Source organism: Artemia sp. Qi Xiang Cuo, chromosome 10 (genome assembly GCF_049724085.1).
Source record: "Artemia sp. Qi Xiang Cuo chromosome 10, ASM4972408v1, whole genome shotgun sequence".
NCBI lineage: Eukaryota > Metazoa > Arthropoda > Branchiopoda > Anostraca > Artemiidae > Artemia > Artemia sp. Qi Xiang Cuo.
In genome coordinates, this window is record NC_142803.1 from 67,010,072 (window position 1) to 67,025,334 (window position 15,263).

The following is a 15,263-nucleotide window of genomic DNA, read 5'->3' on the forward strand; positions in this document are numbered from 1 at the left end:
GACGTTTATATTTTGTCAATTTTATCTGACGAATCTGCCAATGAATTTTGATAATGAATTTATTCATGCTAAAATTTAGATTTTGTCAATTTTATAAGATTTAAATGCCAAAGGATTGTGATAAAAAAATTTTTCATTCTAACATTTAAAATTTGTCAATTATATCCTACGTATCCGAGAAAAGAATGTTGATATAGAATTCAGCCACTCTGATCCTTAGATTTAGTCAATTTTATCCGATCTATCTGCCAAAGGATGTTGATAAAAAGAAATTTATTCACTCTGACAATTATGTTTTGTCAATTTTATCTGGCATATCCCACAAAAGATGATGATATAGAATTTATTCATTCTGAAATTTAGATTTTGTCAATTTTATCTGCTATATCAGATAAAGGATGTTGTTAAAGCATTTATGCATTCTGAAATTTAGATTTTGTCAATTTTATTTGATGTGTCTGACAAAAGGATGTTGATAAAAAAATTTATTCACTCTGACACTTATATTTTTTCAATTTTATCCGACAAATCCGACAAAGGATGTTGATAATGAATTTACTCATTCTGAAATTTAGATTTTGTCAATTTTATTTGATGTATCTGACAAAGGATGCTGATAAAAAAATTTATGCACACTGACACTTAGATTCGATCAATTTTATCCTTTGTATCCGAGAAAAGGATGTTGATATAGAATTCAGTCACTCTGATACTTAGATTTTGTTAATTTTATCCTACATACCCGACAAAGGATGTTGATAATGAATTTATTCATTCTGAAATTTAGATTTTGTCAATTCTATTTGATGTATCTGACAAAGGATGTTGATAAAAAAATTTATTCACTCTGACACTTATATTTTATCAATTTTATTCGATGTATCTGGCAAAGGATGTTGATAAAAAAATTTATTCACACTGAAACTTATATTCTGTCAATTTTATCCTATGTATCCTAGAAAAGGATGTTGATACAGAATTTAATCACTCTGATGCTTAGATTTTGGCAATTTTATCCGACATATCCGACAAAATGATGTTGATAATGAATTTATTCATTCTGAAATTTAGATTTTGTCAATTTTATTTGATGCATCTGACAAAGGATGTTGATAAAAAAAATTTATTCACACTGACACTTAGATTCTGTCAATTTTATCCTATGTATCCGAGAAAAGGATGTTTATATAGAATTTAATCACTCTGATACTTAGATTTTGTCAATTTTATCCGACATATCTGATAAAAGATGTTGTTAAAGCATTTATTCGTTCTTAAATTTAGATTGTGTTGATTTTATTTGATGTATCTGGCAAAGGATGTTGATAGAAAAATTTATTCACTTTGACACTTATATTTTATCAACTCCATTCGATGCATCTGGCAAAGGATGTTGTAAAAAAAAATTCTATCCTATACTTAGACTTTTGCAATTTTATCCGACATACCTAACCATGGATGCTTAAGGATATTTTTTTCATTCTTAAGTTCAGATTATTTCAATGATAATTTAAATATCTGACATAGAGTGTTGATAACGAATTTATTAACTCTGACACTTAGCAACAATGTTGCTTCAACTCTTGCAATTCAAGAAAAGAAATCCAAAATGAACTTTGAAAAATCAAGCGAATGTAACTGTGATTAGGTAAACCACAACAACACACTACTGAAATGTTCCAACTCTTGCATTTCTACGAAAGAAATCCAAAAATGAAATTCGGAAAATCAAGAGAATGTAACTGTGACAAGGTAAACCACGACAAAACACTACTGAAACATTCCAACTCTTGCATTTCGACGAAAGAAATCCAAAATGAACTTTGAAAAATCAAGAGAATGTAACTGTGACAAGATAAACCACGACAAAACACAACTGAAATATTCCAACTCTTGCATTTCAACGAAAGATATCCAAAGTGAACTTTGAAAAATCAAGAGAATGTAACTGTGACAAGGTAAACCACGATAAAATACTACTGAAATATTCCAACTCTTGCATTTCAACGAAAGAAATCCAAAATGAACTTTGAAAAATCAAGAGAATGTAACTGTGACAAGGTAAACCACAACAAGACACTACTGAAATATTCCAACTCTTACATTTCACGAAAGAAATTCAAAATGAAACTTGAAAAATCAAGAGAATGTAACTGTGACAAGGTAAACCCCGACAACACACTAATGAAATATTCTAACTCTTGCATTTCAAGGAAAAAATCCAAAATGAACTTTTTGCCCCCCCTAATATATCATTTCAGATTAAGTTTTCTTCTTAACACCTGTTTTGCAAGTTGATGTCTCATCTTTTTCACTCCCAACATTACTTTTCGACCTTTTTTATACCCCAACATCAAGCAATACTTTTCAAAAGGCTTTATTATATTATTTCAGAACAAGGTCTTTTCTTAATATCCCTCCTAAGCCCATTTTACAAGTTGAAGTACTCATCTTTTTCACTCCCAACATTACGACTTTTTGCATACCCCAACACCAAGCAATACTTTTCGAAAAGCTTTATTATATTATTTCAGAACAAGGTCCTTTCGTAATATCCCTCATAAACCCATTTTACAAGTTGATATCTCATCTTTTTCACTTCCAACATTACTTTACGACCTTTTGCATACCCCAACATCAAGCAATACTTTTCAAAAGGCTTTAGTATATTATTTCAGAACAAGGTCTCCTCTTAATATCCCTCCTATACCCATTTTACAAGTTGAAGTACTCATCTTTTTCACTCCCAACATTACTTTACGACTTTTTTGCATACCCCGACACCAAGCAATACTTTTCAAAAGGCTTTATTATATTATTTCAGAACAAGGTCCTTTCGTAATATCCCTCATAAACCCATTTTACAAGTTGATGTCTCGTCTTCTTCACTCCCAACATTACTTTACGACCTTCTGCATACCCCAACATCAAGCAATACTTTTCAAACGGCTTTATTATATTATTTAAGAACAAGGTCTTTTCTTAATATCCCTCCTATACCCATTTTACAAGTTGAAGTACTCATCTTTTTCGCTCCCAACATTACTTTACGACTTTTTGCATACCCCGACACCAAGCAATACTTTTCAAAAGGCTTTATTATATTATTTCAGAACAAGGTCCTTTCTTAATATCCCTCCTAAACCCAATTTAAAAGTTGAAGTACTCATCTTTTTCACTCCCAACACTACTTTACGACTTTTTTGCATGCCACAACATCAAGCAAGTTTCCACTTCAGTTCAGATTTTTCCCCAAAGACATAAATTTAAAGTTCACCTCCAATATTTTTCAGAAGATAGAAAAAGCTATACATTGATCGTGAATATTTCACCATGAAGATAAGGACCCTCCACTTTAATTCTGAGATTTTTCCCAGACATAAAAAAAATGTAAAGCTATGTTCTAAATTTTAGCGTAGAAGATAGGAAAAGGTATACTGGGATTGTGAATATTTTCCATGAAGATAAAAAGATAGGTTACGCGCGCGCGTAACCTAGCCTAAATTAACCTTAAAAATGAATAAGATTCAACTTTATTAGAAAAATATGCGCGACATTCCCACCCGTCCTTCTCCCTATGCAAAATTTCCGCTCACAAATTCCCCTGAAAAACCCTCCCACAGAAAATTCTCTCCTAGAAAAACCCTTCCCCCGACAATAGCCCGACATGTAACTCACAAATTCCCCTGAAAAACCCTTCCACAGAAAATTCTCTCCTAGAAAAACCCTTCCACCGAGAATATCCCGACATGTAACTCACAAATTCCCCTGAAAAACCCTCCCACAGAAAATTCTCTCCTAGAAAAACCCTTCCATCGAGAAAACCCGGACAGGTAACCTAGTCCAAATTAATTGGAAAAATTAGAATTGAACTGTAACTCTTCTTTGGTAAAATTCGGAATTGAACTATTTTCATCTCTTTTAGAAAAATCTGAACTGAAGCGGAATATTTTTATTTTTTCTGGAAAAAATAGAATTGATCTGTAACTTATTTCTTTTCACAGAGAAAATTCAGAAGAGAACTTGAACTTTTCTTCACACCGTTGAGAAAACTTAGAATTAAAGTGGAACTTTCTATCTTCATGGAAAATATTCAGAATCATAGTATAACTTTTCCTATCTTCTATGGTAAAATTTAGAACTGAGCTTTAAATTTTTTTATATCTTTGGATAAAATCTCAGAATGAAAGTATAGCTCCTTATCTTCATGGTGAAATTTTCACTATCAAAGTGTAACTTTCTATCTTCTGCAAAAAACTTGGAACGAAATTTTATCATCTCTTTGAGAAAAATCTGAACTGAAGTGGAACCTTTTTATTTTCTCTGGGAAAAATAGAATTAATCTGTAACTTATTTCTTTTTCATAGAGAAAATTCAGAAGAAAACTTGAACTTTTCTTCACTTCTTTGAGAAAATTTAGAATTAAAGTGGAACTTTTTATCTTCATGGAGAATATTCACAACCAAAGTATATAATTTTTTCTATCTTCCAGGGAAAAATTTAGAACAGAATTTTAAATTTTTTTATGTCTTTTGGGAAAAATCAGAACTAAAGTGGAATCTTTTTATTTCTTGAATAAAAAATTAGAATTGATCTGTAAGTTCTTTGGTAAAATTCAGAATTGAGCTAACTTTTCACAATCAATGTATAACTTTTTCTATCTTCTACGAAAAATTAGGAGCAGAACTTAAACTTTTTCATCTCTTTGAGAAAAATCAGAATTGAAGCTGAACTTTTTTATATTCTTTGGAAAAAATAGAATTGATCTGTAGCTAATTTCTTTTTCATTGAGGAAATTCAGAAGAGAACTTGAACTTTTCTTCACTTCGTCGAGAAAATTAAGAATTAAAGTGGAACTTTTTCATCTTCATGGAAAATATTCACAACTGTGGTATAACTTTTTCTGTCTTCTGCGGAAAAAATTAGAATATAACTTTAAATTTTTTTATGTCTGGGAAATGAAGAACTGAAGTGGAAGCTTTTTATTTTCTCGGGAGAAATTAGAATTGAACTGTAAGTTCTTTGGTAAAAATTCAGAATTGAGCTAACTTTTCACGATCAATGTATAACTTTTTCTATTTTCTATGAAAAATTTGGAACAGTACTTAAAATTTTTTCATCTCTTTGAGAAAAATCTGAATTGAAGTTGAAAATTTTTATTTTCTCTGGAAAAAATAGAATTAATCTGTAACTTATTTCTTCTCATAGAGAAAATTCAGAAGAGAACTTGAACTTTTCTTCACGTCATTGAGAAAATTAGAATTAAAACGGAACTTTTTATCTTCATGGAAAATATTCACAATCATAGTATAACTTTTCCTATCTTCTACGCTAAAATTTAGAACAGAGCTTTAAATTGTTTTATGTCTTTGGGGAAAATCTCAGAAATAAAGTGGAAAAGATCTTGTTCTGAAAACATATAATAAAGCCTTTTGAAAAGTATTGCTTGGTGTTGGGGTATACAAAAAAGTCGTAAAGTAATATTGGGAGTGAAAAAGATGAGTACTTCAATTCGTAAAATGGGCTTAAGAGGGATATTAAGAAAGGACCTTGTTCTGAAATAATATGATAAAGTCTTTTGAAAAGTATTGGTTGGTGTTGGGGTATTCAAAAAGCCGTAAAGTAAAGTTGTGGGTGAAAAGGATGAGTACTTCAACTTGTAAAATTGGTTTAGGAGGGACATTAAGAAAAAAACTTGTTCTGAAAAGATATAATAAAGCAATTTGAAAAGTATTGCTTGGTGTTGGGTCATGCAAAAAGACGTAAAGTATTGTTGGGAGTGAAAACAGATTGGTACGTCAACTTGTAGAATGGGTTTGGTATGAACATTAAGAAAAGAACTTGTTCTGAAATAATATAATAAAACATTTGAAAAGTATTACTTGGTGTTAGGGTATGCAAAAAGACATAAAGTATTGTTGGGAGTGAAAAAAGATGAGTACTTCAACTTTTAAAATGGACCCTTCTGTGTCTCAAGTACGCAAAAAAAAGTGTAAAAAAATGGGGTGGGGGGCAAAAAGTTGGGTGGAGGGGGGAGGGGGTGGAACTTTGTATCTTCATTGAAAATATTCACAATCATAGTAGGCCTATAGCTTTTCCTATCTTCTAAGCTAAAATTTAGAATATAGCTTTAAATTTTTTTTATGTGTTTGGGAAAAATCTCAGAATTAAAGTGGAGCTCCTTATCTTCATGGTGAAATATTCACGAACAATGTATAACTTTTTCTATCTTCTACAAAAAATTCGGAGGAAAACTTTAAATTTATGTCTTTTGGGAAAAATCTGAACTGAAGTGGAACCTTGCTTGATGTTCTGGTATGCAAAAGTCGTAAAGTAATGTTGGGAGTGAAAGAGATGAGTACTTCAACTTGTAAAATGGGTTTAGGAGGGATATTAAGAAAAAACTTTGTTCTGAAATAATATCATAAAGCCTTTGAAAAATCAAGAAAATGTAACTGTGACAAGGTAAACCACTACAAAACACTACTGAAATATTCCAACTCTTGCATTTCAATGAAAGAAATCCAAAATGAACTTTGAAAAATCAAGAGAATGTAACTGTGACATAGTAAACCACGACAAAACACTACTGAAATATTCCAATTCTTGCATTTCACGAGATAAATCCAAAATAAACTTTGGAAAATCAAGAGAATGTAACTGTGACAATGTAAAGCACGACAAAACACTACTTAAATATTATAACTCATGTATTTCAAGGAAAGAAAACCAAAATGAACTTTGAAAAATCAATGGAATTTATCTGTGACAGGGTAAATCTCGACAAGACACTACTGAAATATTCCAACTCTTGCATTTCAACGAAAGAAATCCAAAATGAACTTCGAAAAACCAAGAGAATTTAACTGTGACAAGGTAAACCACGACAAAACACTACTGAAATATTCCAACTCTTGCATTTCACGAAAGAAATCCAAAATGAACTTTTGAAAAATCAAGAAAATGTAACTGTGACAAGGTAAAGCACAACAAAACACTACTGAAATATTTCAACTCTTGCAGTTCAACGAAAGAAATCCAAAATGAACTTTGAAAAATCTAGAGAATGTAACAGTGACAAGGTAAAGCACAACAAAACACTACTGAAATATTCCAACTCTTGCATATCAACCAAAGAAATTCAAAATGAACTTTGAAAAACTAAGAGAATGTAACTGTGACAAGTTAAACCATTACAAAACACTACTGAAATATTCCAACTCTTGCATTTCACGAAAGAAATTCTAAATGAACTTCGAAAAATCAAGAGAATGTAACTGTGACAAGGTAAACCACAACAAAACACTACTGAAATATTCCAACTCTTGCATTTCAACGAAAGAAATCCAAAATGATCTTTGAAAAATCAAGAGAATGTAAATGTGACAAGGTAAAGCACAACAAGACACTACTGAATTTAAGTTTGTTTCATCTCATTCGAAGACATGTAAACAAAAAAGTTGAAAAAATGTATCATTTTAAAAAAAATCACCAAAAAATGGGGAGGGAGGAAAAAATTTGGAGGGACGGGGCACCCTTTGAGTTTTGGGGTAAGGGACCTTTGGGGGGTTGATGTCTCTGCTGGTTAGGGTCGTTGGTGCTTATGATCTTTGATGGTTTGTACTCACATACACCTTACTGCTTGATTTACAAGGATTTCTAAGGTTTATTCTGAATTTCATTATTAAAATTCTTTTCTTGTCATCTACACCCCTGTTAGTATCGACTTTTTAGTGTACTATAACGTTAGACTCTATTTTAAATTGACAGCACTGTTCAAACACCACTTGTGTATTATACAGAACACAATCAACCCATCTCCCCTAAAACACTTTTCAGCCATTTCTTGTTAAATTTTTTTATTTCTAAACTATTTTAAATTGACAACACATCGAAGTATTCGCAAATGCTAAACCCTTTTCTTTTTTTCTCCACTTTAACAGGATCAAATTCGCAAATCCTATCTACCGACACTTTCATATCAAACTATTGTTGGCTAAAGGCAATTCTCCAAAACAAATCAGAAACCGCTCTTGATAGCACAGACTTCAAAAAATGGAACTGTGGATAACACATGGGTGATTGACAGCTTTCCCTACAAAAGCATTCCTAAATACGCAATTTGACAATCTCTAGTTTTCGACTTAAAAAAAAACCCAGAGGGGAATCCCCGCTCGTAATTGCTAATCACTTTAACCTTTTATACTCACTCTCTTTGAAAAGGTGCAGAGTTGCCATAGAATAACATAGGAAGGCACATAATGCCATAGAATAGCATAGGAAGAAACATAAACCCTTAATACTCACTCTCTTTGAAAAGGACCAGAATAGCATAGGAAGGAACATAATCTACCCAAATGGCATAGGAAGGAACATAATCTACCCAAATAACACAGGAAGGAACATAGTCTACCCAAATAGCACAGATCTCTTTCGCAATTTTTTGAATCACCTTAAACATCTAGATAACCGCATCTTTTATTTTTAAAACTGGAACTGGCTTTAGAAACTTTGAATTATCTGATGTTTCAACTACTCTTTACTACAAAAAATATAAATAAGAAATGACAAAAATTATGACACTAAACATCGCTATCTGAGTTGAAAGCCATGGCAGCACTCGCAGTTTTCAGGTTTTCTGTACTCTTTTCAAGTATTTCGCCAGTTGGGGTATGTCATCTTTCTCATGGGGGAGAGGGGCTACAGTCTTTCGTAACGACTCGTTTAGTACCCATAACAGCATTAAGAGCAGTAAAGCCGAGTTTATTTCTCAATTTTATTTTGTTTAAATTTACAGCTGAAAACACCCTCTCGGCACAAGCAGAAGATTGTTGTAGGATAAGCATTTTCATCAAGAATTCACCCAAGAATGAGAAACTTTTGACTTGAGAACCGTCACATCGTTCTTGTACATTAAACCAGAAATAAACTGGGGCAGAATCTGCACATTTCTTGAGATCAGCACAGAATGAAAGCCTTTTCAATTCTTTGGCAATGTTTTCCACATCAGTCTCCTTTGCCAAATTTGGAAACTGGACGAGTAGTGGGACAATGCTTAAGTTTGAGCGGCAAAGAGATCTGGCTAACTGTGGGTCCAGTCCGACTAAGTTTTTAACCGAAGAGTATTTTGATCAGAAACACCTTTTCCTTATTTCGTCGCTCAGTTCAATCATGTATTCCGCAAACACTGTTTTGAAGGCAGTTGCAGCTGATAACGAAATTTTATTGTTGATAAATATAACCTCTACACGACTGCCACAGTCTACCTTTTTCATGTCTCTTAAGTGTTTTGGGTCCCTGAGCTGTATCAAAGGTACTTCTCTCGTCTCCGCGTAGCTTGGCTTTGTAAAATAGTTGATAATCGCTTTATACAGCTCACTTTTACAACACACAATTCTTATTTCGTAATATGCAGAAAATTTCTACTTCATTTTTTTTCAAAGATCAAACTTAATAATATAAATTGTTCTCGGGATACTGCTTTGGCACCTTTTTGAAAGTTCACATGTTCATTAATAACGTCCGCCAAAACGTCTGCCAAAATATTTAAACGTCTGCAAAAATATTTCTTATATTTGATTACTGAAGATATTGTTATATTCTCTTTGGACTATTGGCTACAAAATGGCTGTCTCACAATTTCGATAGAATGTGTTTGGGGAAAAGAGGATATGAGGAAGAGGGGGGGGGGGCTATTTTCGCTCCATTACCCTTGACTCTTGAAATGAAACTAGAAGTATGCATTTTCAATCAAAGGAGCCTCCTCTAGTGTTAACAAGACCACCTATTCATAAAAACCTTACATCCCCGGGGCATAACTTAAAACCCTTATCCCCATAATTTGGAGGTTTGTGTTAACCCCAAAGACCGTGTTTTGAAATCTTTGGAGTAATTTTGAACAAATGGCTATATTGGAATTTCTATTGGATGCGTTCTGGGAAAATATGACGTGGGGAGGGGTATAGCTGCCCTCAGATAAATTTGACTCTTAAAAATAGCTCTTCAACATCCGATTTCCAATCCAGTGAGCCCCCTCCAAAGTTTATACGACCCCTGTTTCCATAAAAACCTTAAATTTCTTCGGAGCATACCTTCAAAACCATTGCCCTGAGGACCATGAGGGGGTTCTCATCCTCAAAGACATAATTTCTGGACTTTTAAACTATGTCAAACAAAATAACCCTCTCGAGATTTTGACTGGAAGTGTTTGGGGAAATGATGGACGTGGGGGGGGTGGTTTCCCTTCAGTCACTTTTGACTATTAAAGTAGGCACTAGCCCTTTCAACTACCAACCGACTGAGCCCTTTTCGAAGCTTTTACGACAACAAATGGCCATCTTAAAATTTCTATCAGATGTGTTTCTGGAAAATACGTCGTGTGTGTGGGGGGGGGGGCTTTTTGCCTTCTGATCACTTTGACTCTTATAAAGAGCACTATAACTTCAGATTACCATTCAAATGAGCCCTCTTTGAAGTTTATGCGACAACCATTTCTATAAAAACATTATGTGCCCCCGGGGCGTAACTTACAACCCTTGACCTAAGGGATATATGAGGAGGGGGAGCTGGCTGCCCTCCATGAGCTCAATTGAAGTTCCTGTGACATTTCTTTCTATAAGAAGTGCCCTGGTTTAAAAAAAATATTTTGTGCCCACATAGCTCTTTACTTAGGCAGCGCTGTTGCGCTGCCCATGATATTTTGTCTTGAGATTTCAAATATACAGCACTGGCTAATAAGTGCTGATTATACCAGGTATGCCCCCCCCCTAAAATTCAGTCTATGGGCGCCCAAGGACACTACTACCCAGGATAGGGTCCGTTTTAACTTTTCCTGAGTTGAAAAAATGTTCAATTTTTGGTTCAGTTTTGAAGGAAACAGAGAGATTATGTTTTTTTTTAATTTTTCCAATTTTTTCACTAAGTTTTTAGATGTATGGTAAAGCGGTGAAAGTTTTGTTCTCAATTGCTGGAATAACTGAATCAAGGGAGACGGGCTCCCTTTTTTCTTGTTTTATCTTTTTTTCAATTGTCTTCTATAATAAGATGATATATGATATTTTCTATAAGGTTTATTGGGTAGCCATTGCAGAATAGAATACCTTTAGTAGGGAGGCCCCAATAGATACAGGGCGACCCCACTGCTGCCATCTATAATTGAGTCTAACACTGACAGGTTATAATTTAATCAAGGATTGTTGATCCACTAACGGGTCAATGACATCTTTTCAAAGGTCAATTTATTTGTTGACTCTAAGTGTATTGACTCCGGGACGAAGTTTGCACATGCGCATTGAATTCTAACGGGGCAATATATTGATCCACTAGAGGGGAAGTAGTTTTCTGAGAAATTGATTTACATCATCGGCGGGGAATTATTGATTCAAACGAGAACAGGATCACGTGTCTTTTTCTAAGCCAATCAGGGAAGTTACGCAAAGTTTTCCATTACATCACAATTCGCCCTTGAGATTTTGTATATAAGCATTGTGGTTAAATTATCATACAATTTTAAGACATTATGGATAGAGCATTGAATATTATTGACAAGGAAACTTTAGCTGCAATGATTAATAATGTGAGCTCTATTTAGTAAATTTTCTTAGTTTATTTCCAAATAAAATAATTTTACATAGTCCTCACTCCATTAAATTCAAATTCAGGGTATAACCCCCCCCCCCACAATACAAACTCCACTATGTGATGTTTATAGTCGATAGAAAGCGTAAAATATACTCTTTTTTACCATGTACCCCCTCCCCCTATTTATGACTTTAATTCTTTCATTAGAAATAATTATGTTTTTTGATAAATTCTTGGTTTCTGCATCTTACCTAAAGTGACAGCCAACTTCCGTCAACTCTTAATATACTGACCCCCTTATGACGCTAAACCACTAAGATCTAAATAGTGATAATTATTGACACCCGTCAAGTGCATCCTGCTTGTTAATTCTCATGAATTACAATAGGGGCTTAGCCAAAAGTTTCGCTGAAAAAAGATACTTTTTTCCAGTCAAATTAAAAACAGTAAATCCTTTGACTTGCAAGGGGGGTGGTAGTTTCATTTAGTTTTTTTTTTCCATTCTGAGTACTCAGTGTTTATATGGGGGGAGGGGGGGTTAAGAAAAAGATACCATGAAAAGATTTATTGAAGCGCAGGCACTTTTAAATTATATAAACCTTTGACCATAGAGGAATAATGTGTAAATATATGCGTTGTGTCTCTAGGCATGTTTTATTTTTTTTTCTAAATGGTAAAAATAGGAGCTACTGATTGTCAAGGTTTATGTCTCAGAAGTTGTGTAATAAAAACGTTTGATTTCTAAGCCTAGCTTCTTCATCGCAAATTTTTACTTTTTGCTTTACTGAAAAGGAGGGAGGGGGTTCTTAGAATAGGATGTTCTGTTTGTTGATGGTTATATGGTGTGATGTTGTTTCATAGTTCTGTTCTGTTTGTTGATGGTTATATGGTTTGATGTTGTTTCTTAGTTCTGTTTGTTGATAGTTTGCTGTTTTTTAATAGTTATGTTCTGTTTGTTGATGGTTATCTGGTTTGATGCTGTTTCATAGTTCTGTTATGTTTGTTGGTGGCTATATGGTTTGATGATGTTTCATAGTTCTGTTCTGTCTGTTGGTGGTTATATTGTTTGATGTTGTTTCTTAGTTTTGTTTGTTGATGGTTCATAGTTCTGTTCTGTTTGTTGATGGTTATATGGTTTGATGTTGCCTTATAGTTCTGTTCTGTTTGTTGATGGTTATATGGTTTGAAGTTGTTTCATAGTTCTGTTCTGCTTGTAGATGGTTAAATGGTTTGATGTTTTTTCATAGTTCTGCTCTGTTTGTTGATGGTTATATGGTTTGATGTTGTTTCATAGTTCTGTTCTGTCTGTTGATGGTTATATGGTTTGATGTTGTTTCTTAGTTATGTTCTGTTTGTTGGTCAACTTGTTTGATGTTTCTAAGCATAATGGATACAGACGGGAATTTACATCATTGTCAGAGAAGAGCAAGTCTAACGGGACAGGATCACGTGTCTCTTTCTAGACCAATCAGAGATGATTTTAAACCTAATGGATACAGACGGGAGTTTACATCATTACCAGATAAGAGCGTCTAGCGGGACAAGATGATTGACACCTATTTCTAGGTCAATGGATTTACGTAAGGTTTCTCTTACATCACAAAAGAATGCCGAAACAAAGGAACATTCAGAAATTACGTTTAGGGGATTATTTGGGCGAAACAAATTACTCGACATTTTAGGGATTTGTTGGGTGAAACAGTTTGAGACATTTTAGAGGATGATTTGGAGTGAAACTCTGTGGTCGTTATAACAGACAAGTAAACAATATTGGATTAGTGGGAGAATTATGAGTATGAACCATCAATGACTCTGACCAAAATGGACCTCAGCCTCCAGAGGCCACCTCTCCCCAACTCCAAAGACTCCTTCCCTCCATTCCAACTTTTTTTTTAGACACCCCCAATTTTCAATATAGAGGCTCAAATTAAGAGTTAAAAATGTGTAAGAAAAAAGTTAGCAGAACGTCAACATTGACCTCATCTTTACCTCAACCTTCAGGGTCCACCTCTCCGCAGCCCCCAAAGCCCCTTCCAACCAATCCATATTTTTTTTAGAGCACCCTACAATTTTCAAAATAGAGGCTCAAATTAAGTGTTAAAAATGTGTAAGAAAAAAGTTAGAAGAACGTCAACATTAACCTCATCTTTCAGGATTTAGACAAGCGAATGTTTTGAACTTCCAATAATGTTACTTTTTACCTAATATTTTCAAATATGGCATTTAAAAAGTTACCCATTTTTTTTGAAGTCCCCCCATGACCTAAAATGTTTCCCCATTATGACTTTTATAATTACGACCCTTAGCGCATCAGCTATTCATGCAAACATCCGCCAATAAATTCACTTTTAAAAGAAATTACACATTAAAATTATACACTTCGAAACATATATTTTCAAAGCACATTTTGACCGACTAATTGAAACTGTTAGAAATACGATATGGATTGCAGTCGTTCGTGAAACATTGAATCTGTCTTTGTTCCCTAATAAAATTTAGTTCATATGTGTTGTAAGAATCAAAGCAAATGTTTAGGGAATAATCATCAAAAGATGTAACAACACTTCCTTTAATTTGTGGGGGAAGGGTGATTGGATTTAAAATTTACAATTTCTAATGATGTGTTTATACAAAGGGTAAATATATCCTTTCTTCATTCGGTATATTAGATTTCACACTATCGCAGCAATATCCCCCCCTCCAAGCATGCAATACCGAGGGAATAAGGTTGTAATTAGGTGCAAATGTAGAACACATTAATAGTCTCTAAAAAAAATAGATCGTTTTCAGACAGGACAGTGCAAATGGGATAAACATGAAATGGGTTATAAAAGAATAAAATAAAAACAGTAACACGTACAATTTAAGGGAAAATGAGGGGAGAGGACTCCAGGGAATGATTAACTTTTTTTTCCGCTGTTATATTTATAATGTATTTTTCGTTGCACAAAGCAGTAATTTTCAAGCATATATTCAATCTTTTCAAGCCTCCATCCGCCAAGGTACCGGCTTGGTCTCTGCCTACCTTTTAAAAAGTGTCTAGTCCCCTGAATGCTTTTTCTGAGCTCTGACCCAGCCCCCCAGGGCACATTTTTTCACCAAAAGTATCAGGGTGGATCATAATAGACGCATAAAGAACCGTGTATTATAGAAAATCGGGGGTCCCAGCATGCAGCCCAGGGGGGTAAAAAGGAGGGGGAGTGATATTAGATGCAAATTTAAGACATATTAAGAGCTTTTAAAGAAATTGATTTTTCTTAATAAAGCTGGATTTTAGTTTTCAGAAACAAGGACAGCCACGTTTAAAATATATCTGGTTATATTAATAATATTTAATTTTCAAATAAAGTAATTTCATTGTCGAAATCAACGATAAACCCGTTTTACAAGTTGAGATACTCATCTTTTTCACTCCCAACATTACTTTACGACTTTTTGCATGCCCCAGCACCAAGCAAATACTTTTCAAAAGGCTTTATTATGTTATTTCAGAACAACTTCCTTTCTTAATATTCCTCCTAAACCTGTTTTACAAGTTGAAGTACTCATCCTTTATCACTTCCAACATTGCTTTACGACTTTTTGTATACCCCAACACCAAGCAATACTTTTCAAAAGGCTTTATTATATCATTTCAGAACAAGTTCTTTTTATATTCCTCCTAAACCTGTTTTACAGGTTGA